We start from the raw sequence: 23716 nt of genomic DNA, 5'->3' as shown, positions 1-23716 counted from the left end.
GACTGGTTGTGAAGGGCTATCAAATTAAATTTTGCATTGCCACTCAAACAAAATCTAAAAATTTCAGGGAAATATTCCGTCAGTCTAAATGTCTAGTATTCCAGATCCTATTAATTTAAATGGGAAAAAAAGGAGAAATTGTGAGACACTGCTGCCATCGTGTGGTCTAAGCTAGTAATGCAACACAAGCCGAGCATGGCTATTCAATTTTCTGTCTTCAGACACTCAGAACTGTGGTGACTGAAAATCATTCATGAGAAGGTGAAACACAGCAGAACTGAGACAACCTAAACACTACAGTCCCTCTGTGTCATGACTAAGCTTGGATCTTCAGTGTGCAGCTCAGTGCAATGTGGACAGCATGGGCTCCATTTCTCTCACCATTGCAGACTTGCAGATTTTAAAAACTGCTAAACTCAGGACAACTATTTTGTTGAGAGTTGTTCCTTCTCTCCTATTCATCTCCATAAATAAAAATATCACATTCTGTTAGTTTTCATATTAAACATTTTCCCTTTTGGCAAATTTTGTTCACCTTTCTAACTTGTTATCACCCTTAACTAATTCAGGATCCCTGTCTCTGAACTGGCATCCATTCCTAGCCCTTTACCCTGCACACTGCCCTCCACAACACTAACACAATATGAAATTTTCACAATGACTTACATTGCAACTTGATCTTGAGGCTCATCATTTGGTTACAATCCAAGAATTGCATGTAATCACTGTCTTAAAGCCAATTCTTTAACCAGATTTCCTGTTACTATTCCTTGGCTTAGAGTCCTCTCCATTATCCTCTAGGCCCTGTGCTTAGAATCAGTGTAGTGTGTGCTGTTCACACCTCTACTCCTAGAATTTCATGACATCAGATATATTTGGCAGAGGCTTCTGTCCCGCCTGGTCCCTCATCACTTCTGTCCCAAAGAAACACAGAGGCATACATTAATTATAAGTTGGTTGACCTATTAGCTCAGGTTTCTTATTTTTAGCTAACTCTTATATCTTATGTTAACCCATAATTAGTGTATGTGTTAGCCACATGGCTTGGTACCTTTTTATCAATGAGACATTCTCAAATTGCTTCCTTTGTGTCTGGGTGATGACTGCGCCTTTCATCTTCCCAGAATGCTTCTGTTCTGGTTGTTTTGCCTATACTTCCTGCCTGGCTACTGGCCAATCTGCATTTTATTAAACCAATAAAAGTGACAAATCTTTACAGGGTACAAGACCATTGTCCCACAGCATCAGATACTAGGTTTGCTACACTGTTCCCAAATCATTTTAACATTTATCTCTTTCAGTTCACTGAACTAATAAATCCATCATTGTGCTGTTAAAGGGAAGAACCCATAAATTGTGTAAGAAGGGAGATAGCACATAATAACCACTGATCCATAGTAAAGCCATTAGTGATGCTGAGAAGAATATCCTGCGACATACTATATTAACTCAATGTACAGGACCACAGTAATTTTTATTTTTCTATTTCTACAATTTAGAATGATTTTACCACCTAAACTCCACTAAAGGTCATTCAATAATGTTTAGCTCAGATGACAAGTCAAGAAAAAATTCTCAATCAAAACTTCTACAAAAAACTACTAGAGGTTTTCCAATCCTGATTACCCTATGATTTCATAACTATGGCAAATGAAATTATTTGTGACCATTTCTTTCAAAAACTTTTAATGATTATTTCAGAAGATACCAATAATACCTAATAAATGACTGTGGAAGTGAGATGAACTGAAATCAACTCATTAGAAAGAGTTTTACTCCCCTTTAAATAGCTATAACCTCATTTTCTATCTCTTTTTTTACATATAAAGGGAACTATATTATTAATTCCTATGAATTTACTTTAGCTATTTAAATAAGCTCCAATTTCTCTGTACTCTAATATTTCCAAGTAGAGGCTGATTTTGTAAAAGAAAGCTATTAGGGTTTAAAAGATGACTAAGTGATTAAGATCATTTTTGCTTTGCAAAGGATTCAGATTTGATTTCTGTAATACACACAGTAGTCTTCTTCTTACCTCCGTGGACAATGCCCAGGGTGTGTATACACACAAGTGGCAAATTAACCATGCACATAAAATAGATACATACAAACATTTAAAAAATCTTTGAATATTGATATAAAGGCTGGGTATAAATATAGCTGCTGATTTCTTGTGGGCTCCATATATTGAAAAGGACTTTTGAAAGTGTGGCATATTTTCCAGGATTATAGTGAGAGTGAAGTTGGAACTCTTTCTATCAGGGGGATAAAGACTCTTTCTAAAACAAGCATCAGGAACAGCAAATCATGCAGGCCATACTCTACATGTGGGCGAATTATTTTATGGTGAAGGAAAGACTGACTTTAATTTTTTGTCACTATTGTATAAAGCGAATCAATAGCTTGTACAATAAGGATCTGAATCTACTATAAGCAAGCCTGACAGAAATACAGTACCTCCAAATGCCCACATAATAATTCTGGATCATGTTAATATGTCAATGTACATGACAAAGGCAATATTCATAGATGTAGTTAAGTTTATAAACTTTGGACACATTCTCTAGTCTAATCACTTGAATCCTTCTAAATGTCTTGTTCCTTTCCTCCACATGTGTATGGTGTTTTGATCAGTCCTGATGCCCTTCCTATTATAGATCAGTGCTACAGCAGTCAATAATTCAGCTGTCCAGCATGAGTCTGTTATGCAGATGTTGAGATCCTACTCTGGCACTGAGCCTTTGTTTTCCTTGCAGTATGTCTGTGATAATCTCAGTGCTGTAATAGGAAAATTTTCTTTACACTAACAAGTTTTCCCTGCAAACCTCAATAACTTCTGCTCACCTTCAGAGAAAAACCCTTCACAGAACTCTAAAATTCATGTTCTTCCCAGACTCTCAGACACATCTCAGTTGAGAATGTGCTCTCATTACCACTTTTCAGGGTCACTGATAATATCAACACTATGCAAATGAATAAATGTATCTCACTTGCTATTGGTTACTTGCCATTAGATGTTCAGGGAATTGAAGGATAATTGTTTTCAGAACACTGAATTGAGGCTTTATTAACTTTATATTCATAATTATCCTCCCACTAACATTCCTGTACATATCAAGGAATATCTTTTTAAATGAAAAAGAGAATTGTTATTTCATTAGGTGAACTGGATAAAAGTAGTATTTCATGATTTGAAACTCATTAATCTTTTACCTAATGAAAATCTGTGGTTAATAAACATTTAAATAGTGAAGTGAAAGAACAAAACTGATCATTTATGAAGCTGAGGAATGAAAATTGAACATAAAGTAAAGCAAGTTCTTTACTCAAAACAACATGTAAAGTCCTGATAGAACTGTCAGCATTATTCTCATTGGATAGACTCATTCATATCACAGGTGACTTTAGTTAATTGTATTTTGCATTTTAACTATACTTGAAAGATCATATGCCCTAAGTACATGAAGTCATTAAATTTTTTTAACTAAGCACTGAATCTTTAATTTTTCTATCTTTTAACCTTATGCTAGCTATGTCTTTATAGGCAGTTTATCATTTGTACAACAAAAATTTCATAAATGCATCTTAATTCTTATGTTTAGAGCTATCTGTGAGTGTCATTGTAAAATTAAAGCTCATGTCTGATTTTTATTTGTTTCTTTATGTGTTCACCTAGACTGGCCTACATACAGAGTGTGAGTTCTGAGTTTAAAGAAAAAGAGATTTGGGATTTCATGAGCATGCCATTCATGCAGGTCTTCAACTTGGCCTTCCTGAAAAGTGGTAGAAACTTTAAAAATTGGGGCACAATGGGATATTTTAAGTTACAGAGACAATATATACTCAATCATGGCATTTACTTTTCTTTTTCCACTTTGTAATTCTCACCAGTGAAGGTTAGTGTTAACTGTCAATTTGACAGGATCTTATCAACTATTATATAAACATTCAGGAATGCATGTGAAGTTGATTAGGTTTATTGATATGGGGAATTTTATCTTAACTCTGAAGAGTATTCTTCCTTGGACAGGGACGTTAGAGCGTATAAAATGGAGAAAATGAGGTAATCACAAGCATCCATTCCTCTCTCTGCTTCCTGACTGTGAGTGTAATGAGTTTCATTTGACCTCCTGCAGCCTTGAGTTCCCTGTCATGGTGAGCTCTTCTCTTGAACTCTGAGTTGAAATAAATCATTGGTTATTTGAGTTGATTTTTCGTGATATTTTACCATAGCAACAGGAAAATAAATTAACATACCAATCTTCATATGATCAGTAGCTTCACCATAACTTTTAGCATATGATGCACTGATCTTGCATAGGCCCAGACAGGCTAACTACCCAAGACCAAGACCTCTATCATTGAGAAACATCAAATCTCTCTTGTTTTCAAACATGATTTCTGGGTACTCTTGCCATGGCAGAAAGTTGACTCTCAGAGTCATCTACAAGGTTTTGGTCAATCATATCTAAATTAAAACATCAAACCTTTTTGACCTTCAGGGGCAAGATGAATCATGGACATCAACATGGCCTCCAGAAGCAGCATGAATTCTGGGCCACCTAAGGCCATGTTGGTCTCCATGGTCTGTGCTGCTGCCAAAAAATATGTGGAAGTTCATGATCCATGTTGCCACTGGTTATTTTGGGAAGAAAACTTCTTTTGAAGTGATATCATTGACTGCAGTCTCACAAGTGATAAAGTGAGATATTGAAGGCTTCTACGACAACCCTCCATCCTAAAAAATCTAGACAGGAAGACAGGATATTATAGAGAGTCCTTTAAATTGTGATAAAGATTCTAAAGTACAGCTCTTCACGGTAGGGATAGTGAGGAAGAACTCACTTAAGGGGCTCACCTGTGGGAGTTTGACCATGCTCCATAGAATATATGGTCAAAATAAAGCAGATTTGATATACTTTCTTTTTTATTTTAGGGGAATATATAAGGGTAGAAAGGTGTATTTGTGAAGAATAAGAAGCAAGTGTGATTCAGGTGTATTATATAAAATTCCAAATAGTCAATAAAAATGTTAATTTAAAAATATTATATTAGAAAAATATTTTAAAATTGATAAGTTATTTTTGGCAACACTCATTTATTTTTATTAAAGCTCTTTAGTCAGGTTCTTACTGTATGTTGTTTAAATGGATTGCTTAACTCTGGTGGTTCACTTTTCTGTCCCATTATTGAACTCACAAATAACCACACAGAGACTTGTTCTTAATTATAAATTCTTAGCCTATAGCTTAGGCTTATTACTAACTAGCTCCTACAACTTAAATTAACCTGTATTTCTATCTATAATCTACCTTTTTTTACTGTGGCATGTTCATCTTGCTTCTCCCTGCATCTCCCTTTTACATCTCTGTTTTCTCTTTTTCCCTGTCCACAAGCCCCACCTTACTTCTTCCTGCCTAGTTATTGGCCATTAACTTTTTTAAAGGCTTCAAATGTATTTTAAAAAGGTGATGCTGCATTACTGCTCCATTTCTCAGAAAAATTTCAAATTGAAGGTATCAGGAACAAATCAAACATAGTACACCAATAAAAAAAAAATGCACACCGTAACCACCTAAGATAGGCAAAGCTAAGAGCTACTGTCAGACCTTCAACACACAGCAACCCTGTTCCCAAGACTGTACTAGGCCTATCAAGGAAAGCTGTGAACAGCAATATCAGACAGAAAAGGACATTAATTCTTGAAGAGTCTTTACCCAAGAAAAACATTAAGGCAAGTTAACGCAAGACTTTTTTTTTTTTAAAGATATACTAAAATGAAAATTTCTAAGAGAAAATGTCTTTCTTAGGACATGAAGGGGTTATATATGAGATATAACAGAACCGTATGTATGTTGTAACCTCTGCGGACACTTGTCTGAATTCTCACCTGGGGGTGAATGGAGGAACTGGGCTAGGGTCATTGGAGGATGTTTAGGTTTTGTGGTATATATGTGGCAGTGTCTCTGGAATTGGGGGAATAAAGTTGAAAAAGTAATTAAAACATGAGGAATGAAGGAAGGAGGGAGGGATGGAAGGAAGAAAGCAAGGGAGGAAAGAAGGAAACAGGAATGACCAAGATTAATGGAGCTCTCTGAGTTCACTTTGCTTTGGTTCAAGGCCCTCAACGATCAATACATTTCAGGAATGTACCAGACAGACTTGAGAAGGCAATATACCACAGACTTTGATTGTTAAATAAAACCCCTCCCTTGCCCTCTGCCTCCAAGCATACTCCCTAGAGTATTACAGGCAGGGAAAATCTATTGGGAAGAACCCCTAACACTTTTCCAGGGTAGAATTCTGGCTAGTCCAAAAAGAACCTTTTTTTTAAGGGTTGCGGGAAACTAGACACTGCAACTTGTATTTAGAATCGGTGGCGTTTATTTGGATCAAATTCAGCTCCAGGAGAAGGACCGTTGAAAGCAGGAGGATTTCCACCAGTTGCTCCAATTCCTTCCAGCAGATTGGCAGAAACGTTCAGTTGTTGGTGGGGTCAATCCCAAAGTTCCATCTGGCGTCTTAGTGGCAGGTCCTGGAGGAGCTGGGGTACCAGTTGGCACAAGAGCAGGGGGCATGGTGCCTCTATTGTTTATGCCCATAGCACCTCCCACAGCCATTTGGCTCATCCACATCTCTTGTTCTCTCACATCAGGGAAGGTTCCCTTGCTGCTGTCGCCGCATCAATTCTTCTTGTCGCCGCATTTTTTCCTCATGGCGCCTGCGTTCCTCTTCCTGCCTGAGCTCTAGCTGCTGTTTCTGAACCTTTTGGTTATGTAGCTCCTCCATTCTCCGAAGCTCTTCTTGATGTCTCGTCAAATCTTGCCTTATTAGCATAACCTGGTGTTCATGGTGTGTTGCCTCCATCTCCATCTCCAGCTTCTCACGAGCCTCCTTGATGTTGCGGTCCACTTGATCCTGCTGTTGCTTCTCCATCTCAGTGAGTGCCTTCCAGAGCATGGCACACTCATACTCAAAGGACCCCGGCTGTGCTAATCTGGGTGGCTGTTCTCACTCCTGGTGAAATTGCTGGTTTTTTGTAACCAGCTTCTCTGGAAGTCCCTCATCATCATCTAACTGGTCCGTAGGTTCCACAGTCAGGCCGAGGAAATGCGATTAGCAAGAAGGAGCCTTCGCTGCATCTGCCCAGAGCTTTCCGAGCAGCTGGTTTCCCTGAGAACTCAACAATGCCTTTCCTTGAGGGCCTTCCTCAGTCATCCACAATGACCACAGCCTTCTCCACCTGGCCAAACACAGAAAAGGCTTCTTCCAACAGTTCATTGGACACATACTGAGGAAGGTTGCGGACTGCAAGGGATGCACTATGACAGGCAAAGCACACATGTAGCCGCTTTCCACGTAGTGGCATATTATCCAACTCCACTTTGGCAATTTCCGCTAGGGTTCTTGTTTCCAAGTGAATAAAACCAAAGCCTTTAACCTTATGAAAGAAAACCTCACCTGCTTTCCCATATTTCTCAAAAAGTTTCCTCATTTCCTCCTCAGTGATGTCAGGAGGAAGATTTCCCACAAAGAGATGGCTTCGTTGGATGAAAGTTTTCTCTCCTGGTTTCCTAAAGTTCTTCAGGTCAATGGTTAAACCTTCATTCTGGCTGCTGGCCTGCTGTCCATTTGCAGGTGTTGGTGGGGGTGGTCGCTGCTGCTGCTGCTGCTGATGTTGCTGATGCTGCTGATGGTGCTGATGTTGATGGTGCTTCCTTGGAGTATGGTTCTGTTTCTCCAAGTTAAAGGTTTTATTGCTCTGCATGTTTGCACCCCTCTGACCACAGTTCTTTGCTCAGAGTAATGGCAACACTGCACATCCTCCACCGTCCTGAGAGGCCATTAACTTTTTATTAAACCAATGAGAATAGCATATCTTCATAGTGTACAAAAAGGTTTTCCCATAACATAACTCTAAAAAAATAGTCATTGAATATTAAGTAGCTGTTATCATTATATAAACATAAGTCAACACTGACTACTTGTTGTAATATGAGCAGTGTGGCTGCATCCCCAGAACCCCTGCTGCCTGCTAGCTTATGCCCCGAAATAACAACACACAAACTGTATACCTTTAAACACTGCTTGGCCCATTATATCTAGCCTCTTCTTGGCTAACTCTCGCACCTGGAATAGCCCATTTCTAATAAGGTGTGTAGCACCCCAAGGTGCACTTACAGGGAAGATTCTAGCCTATGTCCATCCTGGGTTGGAGCTTCATCACGAGTGCCTCAGAGAGCAGAGCTATCACGTCTACCCGGGAGAGGGGAGCATGGCGTCTCTGAGCTCACTCCCTCTTCCTCCCAGCATTCTGTTCTGTTTACTCCTCCCACCTATGTTTTAACCTATGAGGCCAAGCAGTTTCTTTATTACTTAACCAATGACCTTCCTCCATCAACTACTAAGGGTCAAACTTCCACTAAGTGCTATTAAATTGTCAGACTTTTCCGTTGTCTGCACTTCCTTTTCTATAAAATACACATTTTAAATATGGTAGTATGTTTAAAACAGATTCATTTTGGAGAAAAATGCCTGCAATAGAGAATGTTTTCCTGAGCTCACTTTGGAAGTAGTGAAGCTAATCAAAATAAACGGAGTTTAATACAGTATGGGAACACAGTTAAAGGTTACTGTATTATATTTAATAAAAATTTAAGGAATTGAGGAAATGGGTCATTTGGTAAAATACTTGCAATGCAAGCAGGAGGACCTAAGTCCTGATCCTGTATACCCAACTGAAAAATCTGGGCTGAGAAATCCCATGTCTGTGATGTGGAGACAGAAGAGTTATTAGTGCTTCCTAGATGTACAGTATAGCTTAATCAGTGAGTTCTAGGTTCTGTGAGTGACCATGTCTCAATAAATAAGGTGGGAGGTGTTTGAGAACAACATCTGACTTCAGTTTCTGGCATGTGTATTTATGCATCCACATTTATGAATGCTTCTTTATGCATACACAGAAGCTTATGAATATATACAAAAACATATGTACATAAAATTTATACATTTCCTATAACTTTCGGGGAAAATACTACTTAAAATTTAAGTTTAGCTAATGTTGATTTATTAAATAATTTTGAAATATGCTACAGTTATCAGGCACAATGAAAAATACTGAAATTGTAACAGTGAACAAGGAAATAGCTCATTTATACGCATTAAACCTTTTTTTGTATGTCATTCACAGAAGATTATATGAACTGTTCCCTCAGAAAGGTTAGGCATAACATGTGGAATCAAGCCAACATATACTCCTGGCTAACTAAAGCCATACTGTGGGTCAATTTATAAAATATACACACCATCTATAATATGTAATTTTTCCAAAAAATATGCAAAACAGGAGAGATCAAGAGAGAAGACAGCTGTATTCTTCATTCTTTCAGGAAACAGCAGACTCTTATCCTGCCATCACTCTATGATGGAATGGATCCAGGATCCAGGATTTCTATCTAGGATTCAGTAAACCATTAAAAGTTAGGTTAAAGAACCCATTATTGAGAAAGGCAAAAGGACATATCTGGAGAGAAAGGGAAGGTATACACAGAAGTGTAAGAATCTGCCTCTTTGCATATAGGTTCTGTGAAGGAATTTGTGATGAGAAAAGATCAGTCCAGCTGGACTTGGGGATCTCATTCTTACAATGCTAGCTGAGAATTTAAAAGGTAGAAGCAACTTTTTTTTTTCTGTTTTAATCATTACTATTAACTAATGTTAATATATGTTAAGAGCAATATCAAAAGTTAAGCATCACCGAGTTCTTACCATGTTTCAGGTACAGAAATAGTGCTGAGGTTAATTATCCTTGAAAGTCTCAAAATTTTCACTACTTTACAGAAGCTTTTAAATTTTGGAACTGAAATCTGAGTGGAAGAAAACTTGAGTCAAGCTATTGAACCATACAGCCTAAATGGGGGAGGTGCTTGTCAGGTCTCAAGTTCAGTAGGAATGACAAACCACAAGTAGTATCTACTGTAAGAGTCCTGAGATAGACTGTGGCTGAGTCCAAAAAGAGAGGAAATTTTCTGACTATAAAAAATACTTCCAAATATATCAAGAAAAAATCTTAGTGGCTTTGGGACCAAGGATAATGCTAATGATTTCAATGGTCACTGTTTCCTACAAAAGTGTTCCCTTTATAAATGTTCTTAAGGGGATCAATATCAATCTATCAGTGTTACAAATGGGTCTCCCCATTTAATTATACATTGGACTGTTGTGTCAAGTTTCTCTGTGCCTAAAGACAACTTTCTTCTCAATGTGTCTTAAATGTTGTCATCCAAATTGAAGATGGCAGTAGTTACTTTTTCACTAAATGTTGTGGAAGTTTCAGTTAGTTACAACATGCAAAGCATGTTTTAACAGATTGCATTGCAACCCTTAGGATAGCCCAGCTCTGTAGATCAAACTATTTCACAAAAGAACTTGCTACATGTTTGGGTTTGGTTATACCCAAAGAGTTAAAATTTTTATGATTATCATTTTTCTCCAACTAAGAGTTTACAGAACCTAAATATATTAAGTATTCTTTTTCAGTTTTTGTGAAAATTGAAAATTTGAGGTTTCAGATAATACTTCTGAAAGACAAGTATGACTCTGCCTTTGGTGCCCTTTAGATTGAAATTATGCTTGCCTAGATATTTTTTGTCATCATTTGATTAAATTCTTTACTCAAAAATTCATACAAACTTAATCTTCACAAAAGCTTTTCTTGACTATAAACTTAGATCACAAACATGTTTCAATCATCTTAAAGTAAAGAGGGAAGATAATCCATTTTGCACAGTAATTTTACAATTTTAACTGAATTAGTACTCGCTGCAAAGGACAAGAAATTTTCATGCAGTGGCCATTCCCCCCTTTGGATTTTGTTGCAATAGAATCATTCTCATGCATTTAAGAGACAACATTAGTAGTGCTGTTCAAAGTATATTCAACAGACGTTGTCTCATTCTTTTTATTTCTAGTTTGTCCTAACACATTTAAGTGCTGTTTATGATTTTCTTTTTTGTACTCACTGACATCAAGCAGTTCTCTAAGACACAACAGAACTGTATGTTTTCTAATTTCTGTTGCAATTAAAATAAATCATTCTAAAGAAAGGGATAAGATGGTTTCAAAGAAGATATTTTGGAACAACCATTTCTATGGCCCCTGCATTTTCTCAAGTGTGGTGGTGATCTGGCTATGTCTTCTCCATGGTTGCTTCACGAAGCAGATGCAGCTGCCTACCATCTTACAAAATGCACAAAAGTTCTAGTTCTGGCTCAGATCTAAACATCATATCTACTAGCAGAATTAGTTACAATGGAAGTCATTTTAACAGTGAATGATTTCCAATTCAATTATTTCTTTTTGAATAGTTCTGTGGCATTTGTCAATTTGGTAACTTGATGTAACCATGTATACTTATATGATTTAGAGCCAATTATATCTGATGTTGTAATTAAGGCAAATGGATTGATAATACAAGAGATAATCTATAAAGAAATAAAAATTTGTTTAAGTAGTAGAAATACCCAAAGGTTCCTATAAAACTTCTTGGCAGCAAAACAAAGCATAAAAAAGCCAGGATAGTTTATGCTAGAAAACAAGGTTATTACTTGTTGATTTTAAACAAAAGTTTTTATTCCAACTGGTACCACAGTCATTCAGTCCCAAGAGGGACTTAGGTTAAGTATAAACTGATAATATAATATAATATTAATATAGGAGGCTTATATTAATTTTAAACCATTTGGCATATTGCTCAGGCTTGTTGCTAACTAGTTCTTACAACTTAAATTAACCAATAATTCTTATCTATATTTAGGCATATGTCTTGGTACCTTTTCTCAGTTTGGCATTCTCATCTTGCTTCCTCTGTGTCTGATTTACACCTGCATCTCCTCCTTTCCTCTTCCCAGAATTCTCCTAGACTGGTTGCCTCAACTATACTTCCAGCCTGGCTACTGAACAATCAGCATTTTATTAAACCAATACAAGTGACAAAATTTTACAGTTTTTTTTAAAGACTATTATCTCATAGCATTTGATGACCTGGAAGCTTTATTTATACTGACTCCTTTTCATAGTTCTGGAAAGTGGTAATCATAATATTGGAGTAGAAAATTCATCATCGGTCTTATTCAGGTGAAAACTCTGAACTACACTGATGAACTACCTGTCACTGGTACATTACACCCACTGAGGAAATAGTGGTGTAGATGTCATAGAAATAGTCAGTCCCTACATAACATTTCCCAGCTCAGCCTGTTCGGGCACTGTGACCTAATCCAAATAGGGAGGGCAACTGGGAGGGTGGAAGTTCCTTTGTCTCATAGCCTGCCTGCAGCAAGCAAGGGAGAACCTTTGTTTACAAGCTACCCAAGCAGCACGGAGATCTGATCTAGGCAACAGGAGAGCCATGACTGTGGAGTGACATCACTGGAAAGGTACATCAGTGGGCAAGGAGACTTGATTCTGTAAAAGAAGATTCATAGGGGAGCATTCGGAGGAAGAGATGGGCAGGCACCAATGCAAGAATTCACCCAACAATCTGAAAAACAACATGAAACCACCAGAACCCAGCGACCTCAAACAGGAGGACATGAACACCTTAATCAAGAAGAAGTAGAAAAAATTGACTTCATGAAAGTGATAGAGGCCCTTAAACAGCATGTAAAAACACCCTTATAGAAATGGATGAGAAGCATAACAGAAAGTTTGAAGAATTGAGTAAATCAGTGAATGATAGCCTAGGAAACCAAGGAAAAACAATCAAGCAGGTAATGGAAACAGTTCAAGACTTGAAAACTGAAATGGAGGCAAAGAAAAAAACACAAACAGAGGGCCGGCTGGACATGGAAAATCTAGGTAAACGAATAGAGACTATAGAAACAAACATAACCAGCAGAATAGAAGAGATAGAAGACAGAATCTCAGATTCTGAAGATAACATAAAGAAAATAAATGCACTGATCAAAGAAAACAGCAAGTCCAACAAACTCTCATCACAAGACATTCAGAAAATATGGGACACAATAAAAAGACCAAACCTAAGAATAATTGGAGTAGAAGAAGGAGAAGAAGCGCAGCTCAACGGTCCAGAAAATATATTTAATAAATTTATAGAAGAAAACTTTCCCAAATTAAAGAAAGATGTACCTATGAAGGTTCAAGAAGCATACAGAACACGGAATAGGCTGGATCAAAAAAAAATCCCTTTGCATGCAAAATTCGAGAAGTCATCATGTTTTACCACAGTAAGGTACTCTACTGTGTATATATTCCACACTTTCTTCATCCATTATTCCATTGAAGGGCATCTAGGTTGTTTCCAGGTTCTGGCTATTACAAATAATACTGCTATGAACATAGTTGAACAAATGCTTTTGTCATATGATAGGGCATCACTTGGGTATACTCCCAAGAGTGGTATTGCTGGGTCCAGGGGTAGGTTGATCCTGAATTTCCTGAGAAACCGAAACACTGATTTCCAAAGTGGTTGCACAAGATTGCGTTCCCACCAGCAATGGATGAGGGTATCCCTTCCTCTACAGCCTCTCCAGCAAAGGCTATCATTGGAGATTTTGATTTTAGCCATTCTGACAGGTGTAAGATGATATCTCAAAGTAGTTTTGATTTGCATTTCCCTGATTGCTAAGGAGGTTGAGCATGACCTTAAGTGTCTTTTGCCCATTTGAACTTCTTCTGTTGAGAATTCTCTGTTCAATTCAGTGCCCCATTTTTTAATTGGGTTAATTGGCATTTTAAATTCTAGTTTCTTGAGTTCTCTATACTTTGGAGATCAGACCTTTGTCTGTTGCGGGGTTGGTGAAGATCTTCTTTGGACTGGAGAGCGAGGGAGAGAGGAGTGGGGGGAGGGAGAGAAGGGTGGGAGGAGAGGGAGGGAAATGGGAGGCAGAAAGGTGACTGAAACTTTTTTTCCTTTTCTAGTAAAAAAAATATCCCCTCACCATATAATAATCAAGACACAAAGCATACAGAATAAAGAAGGAATATTAAGAGCTGCAAAGGAAAAAGGCCAAGTTACTTATAAAGGTAAACCTATCAGACTTACACCTGACTCATCCTGGATAGATATACTGCAAAAACTAAGAGACCATGGATGCAAGCCCAGACTACTATACCCAGCCAAGCTTTTGTTCACTATAAATGGAGAAAACCAATTTGTCCAGGATAAAAACAAATTTAAACAATATATAGCCACAAATCCAACCTTACAGAAAGAAATAGAAGGAAAATCACCAACCAAGGAGCCCAACAATGACCACAATAACTCAGCCATCTAGAGACCCTTCACCAGCACAACTCAAAGAAAGGAAACACACAAATTCTACAACTAAAAATGTGATCAGAGTTAACAACCACTAGTCATTAATATCACTTAATGTCAGTGGACTCAACTCACCTATAAAAAGGCACAGGCTAAGAGATTGGATATGAAAAAAATGATCCAACATTCTGCTTTTTACAAGAAACACACCTCAAACACAAAGACAGTCACCTACTCAAAGTAAAGGGCTGGGAAAAGCCTTATCAAGCAAATGGACCCAAGAAACAAGCAGGTGTGGCCATACTAATTTCTAACAAAGTTGACTTCAAACTTAAAACAATCAGAAGAGATGGAGAGGGACATTTTATACTCATAACAGGAACAATTCATCAGGATGAAGTCTCAATCCTGAACATCTATGCCCCTGATATAAAAGCACCCACATACATAAAAGAAACATTGCTAAAACTCAAGGCAGCCATCAAACCGCACACACTAATTGGAGGAGACTTCAACACTCCTCTCTCACCAATGGACAGGTCATTCAGACAGAAACCTAACAGAGAAATTAGAGAATTAATGGAGGTAATGAATCAATTGGACATAACATATATCTATAGAATATTCCACCCAAATAGGAAAGAATATACCTTCTTCTCTGCAGCTCATGGAACCTTCTCGAAAATCGACCATATACTCGGTAACAAAGCAAATTTCCACAGTTACAAAAAAATATTATTAACCACCTGGTCTTATCAGATCACGATGGATTAAAGTTAGAATTCAACAACAATGCTACTCCCAGAAAGCCTACAAACTCATGGAAACTGAAGAGTCAACTACTGAATCATACCTGGATTAAGGAAGAAATAAAGAAAGAAATTAAAGTCTTCCTGGCATTCAATGAAAATCAAGAAACAACATACTCAAACTTATGGGACACTATGAAATCAGTCCTAAGAGGAAAGTTCATAGCACTAAGTGCCCACTTAAAGAAAACAGAGAAAGCTCATATTGGAGACTTAAAAGCCCACCTGAAAGCTTTAGGAAAAAAAGAAGCAGACTCACCTGGGAGGAGTAGAAAACTGGAAATAATCAAACTGAGGGCTGAAATCAACAAAATAGAAACACAGAAAACAATCCAAAGAATCAATGAAACAAAAAGTTGGTTCCTGGAGATAATCAACCATACTGATAAACCTCTATCCAAACTAATCAAACGGCAGAGAGAGAATTTGCAAATTAATAAGATCAGAAATGAAAAGGGGACATAACTACAGACACAGAGGAAATTCAGAGAATCATTAGATCTTACTACAAAAGCCTTTATGCCACAAAACTGGAATGTGTAAAAGAAATGGACACTTTTTTAGATAAATACCATATAACAAAGTTAAACAAGAACCAGGTGAACAATCTAAATAGACCTGTTAGTCACGAAGAATTAGAAGCCGTTATCAAAAACCTCCCTACCAAAAAAAGCCCAGGACCAGATGGTTTCAATGCAGAATTCTACCAGAACTTCCAAGAAGACCTAATGTATTCTACAATATAGAAACAGAAGAGGCATTGCCAAATTCCTTTTATGAATCTACAGATACTCTGATACCAAAACCGCACAAAGACTCCACAAAGAAAGAGTATTACAGGCCAATGTCACTCATGAACATCGACGCAAAAATCCCCAACAAAATAGTGGCAAATCGAATCCAAGAACACATTAGAAAAATTATCCATTATGATCAAATAGACTTCATTCCAGAGATATAGGGCTGGTTCAACATATGACAATCTATCAATGTAATCCAACATATAAATAAACTGAAAGAAAAAACCATATGATCATTTCATTAGATGCTGAAAAAGCATTTGACAAAATTCAACATCCCTTTATGATAAAAGTCTTGGAGAGATTAGGGATACAAGGGTCATACCAAAATATAATAAAAGCTATTTACAGCAAGCCAATAGCTAACATCAAATTAAACAGAGAGAAACTCAAAGCCATCCCAGTAAACTCAGGAACATGACAAGGCTGTCCACTCTCTCTATACCTCTTCAATATAGTGCTTGAAGTTCTAGAAATAGCAATAATACAACATAATGGGATCAAGGGGATTCGAATTGGAAAGGAAGACGTGAAATTTCGTTATTTGCAGATGATATGATAGTGTATATAAGCGACCCCCAAAACTCCACCAAAGAACTTTTACAGCTGAAAAACACCTTTAGTAATGTGGCAGGATACAACATCAACTCCAAAAAATCAGTAGCCCTCTTATACACAAAGGATATGGAAGCAGTGAGGGAAATCAGAGAAGCATCACCTTTCACGATAGCCACAAACAGCATAAAATATCTTGGGGTAACTCTAACCAAGGAAGTGACAAGAACTTTAAGGCATTGAAGAAAGAATTTGAAGAGGATACCAGAAAACGGAAATATCTCCCTTGCTCTTGGATTGGAAGGATCAACATAGTAAAAATGGCAATTCTACCAAAGGCAAGTTATAGATTCAATACAATCCCCATCAAGGTCCCATCAAAATTCTTCACAGATCTTGAGAGGACAATAACCAACTTTATATGGAAAAACAAAAAACCCAGGATAGCCAAAGCAATCCTATACAATAAAGAATTGTCTGGAGGCATTACCATCCCTGACTTGAAACTCTATTACAGAGCTACAGTCATGAAAACAATGTGGTACTGGCATAAAAAGAGAAGTCGACCAATGGAATCGTATAGAAGACCCGAATTTTAACCCACAAACCTATGAACACCTCATTTTCGATAAAGGAGTTAAAAGTCTACAATGGAAGAAAGAAAGCATCTTCAACAAATGGTGCTGGCATAACTGAATGTCAACCTGTGGAAGAATGAAAATAGACCCATATCTATCACCATGCACAAAACTCAAGTCCAAATGGATTATAGACCTCAATATCAGTCAGAACACATTGAACCTGATAGAAGAGAAAGTGGAATGTACCCTACAACAGATGGGCACAGGAGACCACTTCCTAGGCATATCCCCAGCAGCACAGACATTAAGGACAACATTGAATAAATGGGACCTACTAAAACTGAGAAGCTTCTGTAAAGCAAAGGACACTGTCACTAAGACAAAAAGGCAATCTACTGACTGGGAGATGATTTTCACCAACCCCGCAATAGACAAAGGTCTAATCTCCAAAATATATAAAGAACTCAAGAAACTAGACTTTAAAATGCTAATTAACCCAATTAAAAAATGGGGCACTGAACTGAACAGAGAATTCTCAACAGAAGAAGTTCAAATGGCCAATAGACACTTAAGGTCATGCTCAAACTCCTTAAAGATCAGGGAAATGCAAATCAAAACTACTTTGAGATATCATCTTACACCTGTCAGAATGGCTAAAATCAAAAACTCCAATGATAGCCTTTACTGGAGAGGCTGTGGAGGAAGGGGTAACCTCATCCATTGCTGGTGGGAATGCAAACTTGTGCAACCACTTTGAAAATCATTGTTTCTGTTTCTCAGGAAATTCGGGATCAACCTACCTCTGGACCCAGCAATACCACTCCTGGAAATATACCCAAAAGATGGCCTATCATATGACAAGAGCATTTGTTCAACTATGTTCATAGCAGTATTATTTGTAATAGCCAGAACCTGGAAACAACCTAGATGCCCTTCAATGGAAGAATGGATGAAGAAAGTGTGGGATATCTACACATTAGAGTACTACACTGCGGTAAAACACATGGACTTCTCGAATTTTGCATGCAAATGGATGGAAATAGAAAACACTATCCTGAGTTAGGTAACCAAGACTCAAAAAGATGAACATGGGATGTACTCACTCATAATTGGTCTAGCCATAATAAGGGTCACGGAGTCTACAATTGGTGAACCTAAAGAAGCTAAATAAGAAGGTGAACCCAAGGAAAAAACATATAGTTATCCTCTTGGCTATGGGAAGTAGACAAAATTGCTCGGAAGAAAATTGGGATCTTGGGGTTGGGGTGGGATGGTGGTAAGGGGAGATAGGGAGAGAAAAGGGATAAGGGGGAATGGGGGGACTTGCGGAAACAGGATGTTTGGGATAAAGGAAGGTTGGATAGGGAAACATGGAAGCACAATTCTTAATTAAGGGAGCCACCTTAGGGTTGGCAAGAGACTTGAACCTAGAGTGGCTCCCAGGAGCCCAAGATGATGTCCCCAGTTAGTTCCTTGGGCAGCTGAGGATAGGGAACTTGGAATGACTCTATCCTATAGCAATATTAACGAATATCTTGCATATCATCATAGAACCTTCATCTGGTGATGGATGAAGATAGAGACAGAGACCCACACTGGAGCACTGGACTGAGCTCCCAAGGTCCCAATGAGGAGCGGAAGGAGGGACAGATGAGCAAGGAAGTCAGGACCACGAGGGGTGCACCCACCCACTGAGACAGTGGGGCTGATCTATTGGGAGCTCACCAAGGCCAGCAGGAGTGTGACTGAAAAAGCATGGGATAAAACCGGACTCTCTGAACATGGCAAACAATGAGGGCTGATGAGAAGCCAAGGACAATGGCACTGGGTTTTGATCCTACTTAATGTGCTGGCTTTGTGGGAGCCTAGCCAGTTTGGATGTTCACCTTCCTAGATATGGAAGGATGGGGGAGGACCTAGGACTTACCACAGGGCAGGGAACCCTGACTGCTTTTTGGACTGGAGAGGGATTGGAAGAGGAGTGGGGGGAGGGTAGAAGGGTAGGAGGAGGGGGAAAAGGGAGGGGGAGGGGGAGAGAAATGGGATGCTGGGAGTAGGCGGAAACTTGTTTTTTTTTTCGTTTTCTCAATAAAAAAAATGTAAAAGAATTAAATTAATTAAAAAAATAAAATTGGAAATTTGGGCAAAAGTAAAAAAAAAAAACTCCAATGATAGCCTTTGCTGGTGAGTCTGTGGAGGAGGGGCTAACCTCATCCATTGCTGGTGGGAATGCAAACTTGTGCAACCACTTTGAAAATCAGTGTTTCCGTTTCTCAGGAAATTCGGGATCAACCTACCTCTGGACCCAGCAAACCCACTCCTGGAAATATACACAAAAGATGGCCTATCATATGACAAGAGCATTTGTTCAACTATGTTCATAGCAGTATTATTTGTAATAGCCAGAACCTGGAAACAACCTAGATGCCCTTCAATGGAAGAATGGATGAAGAAAGTGTGGAATATATACACATTAGAGTACCTTGCTGCGGTAAAACACAATAACTTCTCGAATTTTGCATGCAAATGGATGGAAATAGAAAACACTATCCTGAGTGGGGTAACCCAGACCCAAAAAGATGAACATGGGATGTACTCACTCATAATTGGTTTCTAGCCATAATTAATGGTCACAGAGTCTACAATTGGTGAACCTAAAGAAGCTAAATAAGAAGGTGAACCCAAGGAAAAAACATACCCTTATCCTCTTGTCTATGGGAAGTAGACAAAATTGCCGGGGAGAAAATTGGGATCTTGGGGGTGGGGTGAGATGGGGGTAAGGGGAGATGGGGAGAAAAAAGTGAGAAGGGGAGGATGGGGGAACTTGGGAAAACAGGATGATTGGGATAAAGGAAGGTTGGATAGGGCAGCACAGAACCACAATTCTTAGTTAAGGGAGCCACCTTAGGGTTGGCAAGAGACTTGAACCTAGAGTGGCTCCTAGTAGCCCAAGTCGATGTCCCCAGTTAGTTCCTTGGGCAGCTGAGGATAGGGAACCTGAAATGACCCTATCCTATAGCAATATTAACGAATATCTTGCATATCACCATAGAACCTTCATCTGGTGATGGATGAAGATAGAGACAGAGACCCACACTGGAGCACTGGACTGAGCTCCCAAGGTTCCAATGAGGAGCGGAAGGAGGGAGAAGATGAGCAAGGAAGTCAGGACCACGAGGGGTGCACCCACCCACTAAGACAGTGGGGCTGATCTATTGGGAGCTCACCAAGGCCATCTGGACTGTGACTCAAAAAGCATGGGATAAAACCGGACTCTCTGAACACGGCAAACAATGAGGGCTCATGAGAAACCAAGGACAATGTCAAGGGGTTTTGATCCTACTTAATGTTCTGGCTTTGTGGGAGCCTAGCCAGTTTGGATGTTCACCTTCCTAGACATGGACGGAGTGATGAGGACCTTCGACTTTCCACAGAGCAGGGAACCCTGACTTCTCTTTGAACTGGAGATGGAGGGGGAGAGGAGTGAGGGGAGGGGAAGAGGTGCTGGAGGAGGGGGAGGGAAATGGGAGGCTGGGAGGTGGCAGAAACATTTTTTTTTCCTTTTCTCAATAAGAAAAAAGAAAATAAATAGTCCCTTTCTGATTGAATTTAAGGCCTACTCCACAAGATAGAACAAATACCTGCCATAGTTATCAAAGCCTAGAATTTATAAGAAAGCCAGTTATAGGTTCTCAGGGAGAGTGTACTACTACAAGTCTGCTAATGGAACATAATATAAAACTGGTTCCTAATGACTTATACCCTTAGAATAAACCTCATTAAAGAAACTTATCTTTGCAGTAGGTAGTAATGAGCTTAGTAACCCACAAATAGTCAAGGTACTTGTAATACTTGATTGCAGATTGCTCATCTCTAATGGGACATTTTTATTATATACCCCATACACTAGGATTAATAATCATTGCAGAATAGGAGAAAGGAAGATTACAAAAGTCAGAGTCTTCTACATTTTATCTATCTATTTATTTGTTTATTTGTTTGGAAATGAGTATAAGAACACAGTGTTTTCCATACACAACCTTATTATTTCACATGTGAACTTTAAGCAGATGTGACAGTACCTACCTGATCTACAAGCTCAATCTAGAAAAAAATCACAACATGGATATGAGAGGTGGACATAGAGTACCTCTCCATGATGAGGAGCTATTGGCAAGAGAAATTCGATTTTCTTTACTATTCTGTTTGATCTAACACAGAGCAGTGCTAGGTACACAAATAAGAGTATAAAGGCAGTTTCTAAAGTTTACTTAAAATTTAATAGTTACAAAACATGGGTAGGAAGGAATAGAGTGAGTCTTGGAAATTAAATGTTTAAAATACGTTAGATTTGTTAGTATAAAATAAAAATTGAGAAAAACTTGTAACTCTAAGTAATAAGAAAAACAGCCATAAACTCTATAAAAAACATATAAGTGATTATAAGATATAAAGGAAAGGATAACCAGGTTAAAATGCATAGCCTCAGAAAAGGTTGGTAAAAGAAGTACTCAAAGTAAAGAGCATGAATTACCTTGGGAAGAGGAAATAAATGAGATTTCCTGGATAAAAGGAGAGAAGAGAGGGAAAAGGATGGGAGATGGGAACACTAGGTATTGTGATGGACGAGTTGGGGGAGGGATGGAGAGAAATGGCAATGAAAAATAGATAGATTAGATATATGATAGATGATAGATAGATAGATAGATAGATAGATAGATAGATAGATAGATAGATAGATAGACAGACAGACAAATGATAGACAGACACACTTGGTGACAGGGGAACTTCCAGGAAGCCACAGGGATGACCCCAGCTAAGAGTCCTAGCAATAACAGAAAGAGTGCCTGACCTGGCCTGCTCTTGTAATCAGATTGGTGTTTTTCCTAATTGTCATCATAGAACCCTCATCCAGAAACTGATAGAAGCAGATGCAGAGATCCTCAGTCAAGAACTAAAGTGAAATCTGGCAGATCAATTGAAGAGAGGGAGGAGGAATTATATGAACAGTCAGGGGGATTCAAGATCATGTTGGACAAAACCCACAGAGACAGATGACCTGGGTTTGTGGGAGCTCAAAGACTCTGTGCAGACAGCTAGAGAGACTGCATGGGACCAAACTAAACCTTCTTCATGTTTGACAGTTGTATAGCATGGTCTGTTTGTGGGGCCCCTAGCAGTGGGCCTGTCCTTGGAGCATGGGCTGGCTTTCTAGAATCTATTTCTTATTATGGGATGCCTTGTTTAGTCTTGAAGCAGGGACAAAGAGCTTGTTGTTGCTTCAACTTGATATGCCATGTTTTGCTGACTCTTTGTGAGGCCTTACACTTTCGGAGGAGTAGAAGGGGCAGGTAGGAGGAGGGATTAAGAGAAGAGGAGGGAGGGGATACTGTGGATCATATGTAAATAAATTTTAAAAATTAACAACAAAAAGCCAAAAATTAGTAGCTAATTTATTTTAAAACATTGATACAGCCAAACGATAGGAAATGTTACTTCTTTACAAATACAAATTCCTTACTTGCTTATCTTGGTGATGACAACTATGATATTAGATGTGTTAACTCACTATGGACATAGTATAAAAGTAAACTATTAGGGCTATAGTGGGCCCAGTGAGAGAAAAATTGCAGCTCAAGCCAGATTGGAACCCAGTTCCTTTTCCAGAGTCTGCATAAAAGTGAAAGGAGAGCCAGCTCTCCTGCTGCATCATCCAGTCAGGGTTGAGCCAGCAATCCCAGGACCAGTGAAGGCTGTGACTGGCTTAGTACAGCTTTGCTCAATCCCAGGACCAGTGAAGGCTGTGACTGGCTTAGTACAGCATTGCTCCAGTGAGCCCCATGGACATCATCACTGACCCCATCTGTAGCAGTACCATGGACTTAGACATAACTCTGTGAGGAAGATTAGGCACAGGCCACTGCCAAGGGCCATGTCTTGGTTCCTTGCCCTGTGGTGGCTGGGGTTCTGGGTGGTGTCCATGGCTCTGCAAATGCCCAGAGTCTGGCCAGCCACCTGAGACCATGCTTGTATCCAAAAGCTATGATATCACTGGGGCCATATGGATCTGGTTGGCCTGTGTTGCCACCTCTGGGTTGCCTGTTCTGTAACACATACTCAAGAAAAATGGCCCTCCCCTCACCACATGCATACACCCCACCTGGGAAGCACACTAGAGCTGACACTGTAGTCTGGAAGCAGGTGAGCAGATTCAAGGGTCTGAGAGCAGCAGAGATAACCACGTCCCCTCCTTTTCCATGTGGTAACATGGGTAAGAGAAAGATGCCCCCCCCCCCCACACACTCACCCATTACCTCTCGTGTCAGGTGAAAGAGCTGGACCTGAGGTCACAAGAGTGGGAGAGGGTATGAGGGCAGGAGAACTGACCCTAACCTCCTCTTAAGCTCCCTACAGCAATTGGGAGAGAGGTCCTGCACCTTGACTGGGCATAACAATAAAGCTGGCTTGGTGGTTTGAATGTGGGTGATCTGGATCTGAGGACCTGAGAACAGGAGAAATGGCCCCAACCTTAGCTGCAGGGCACAGCGGATAAGCCAGCCAAGGCAGTGTAAAAGAGTTTGCCTGGGTAGTGACCATGAGGAAAAGCTGGATGGTTATCCAACCCAGCTACCACCCAGGCCAAGAACAAGGGTTATGGAGTTGGGTCACCCCTACACCCACTGAATCTAT

The 23716-nt window shown here is 39.1% G+C and overlaps 1 protein-coding gene and 1 pseudogene across 14 annotated transcripts in view; both read right to left on the bottom strand.

Annotated features, from left to right (window-relative positions):
- Positions 1-23716, bottom strand: part of Ralyl (RALY RNA binding protein like) — an 806938-nt gene that overhangs the window by 323756 nt on the left and 459466 nt on the right. The gene's annotated exons all lie outside the window — the stretch shown is intronic.
- On the bottom strand, positions 6368-7819 carry LOC142850750 (non-POU domain-containing octamer-binding protein pseudogene; annotated as a pseudogene).

Source organism: Microtus pennsylvanicus, chromosome 5 (genome assembly GCF_037038515.1).
Source record: "Microtus pennsylvanicus isolate mMicPen1 chromosome 5, mMicPen1.hap1, whole genome shotgun sequence".
Taxonomy (NCBI): Eukaryota; Metazoa; Chordata; class Mammalia; order Rodentia; family Cricetidae; genus Microtus; species Microtus pennsylvanicus.
The sequence above is the reverse complement of the archived record's forward strand: the minus strand, read 5'-3'. Positions and strand labels throughout refer to the sequence as shown.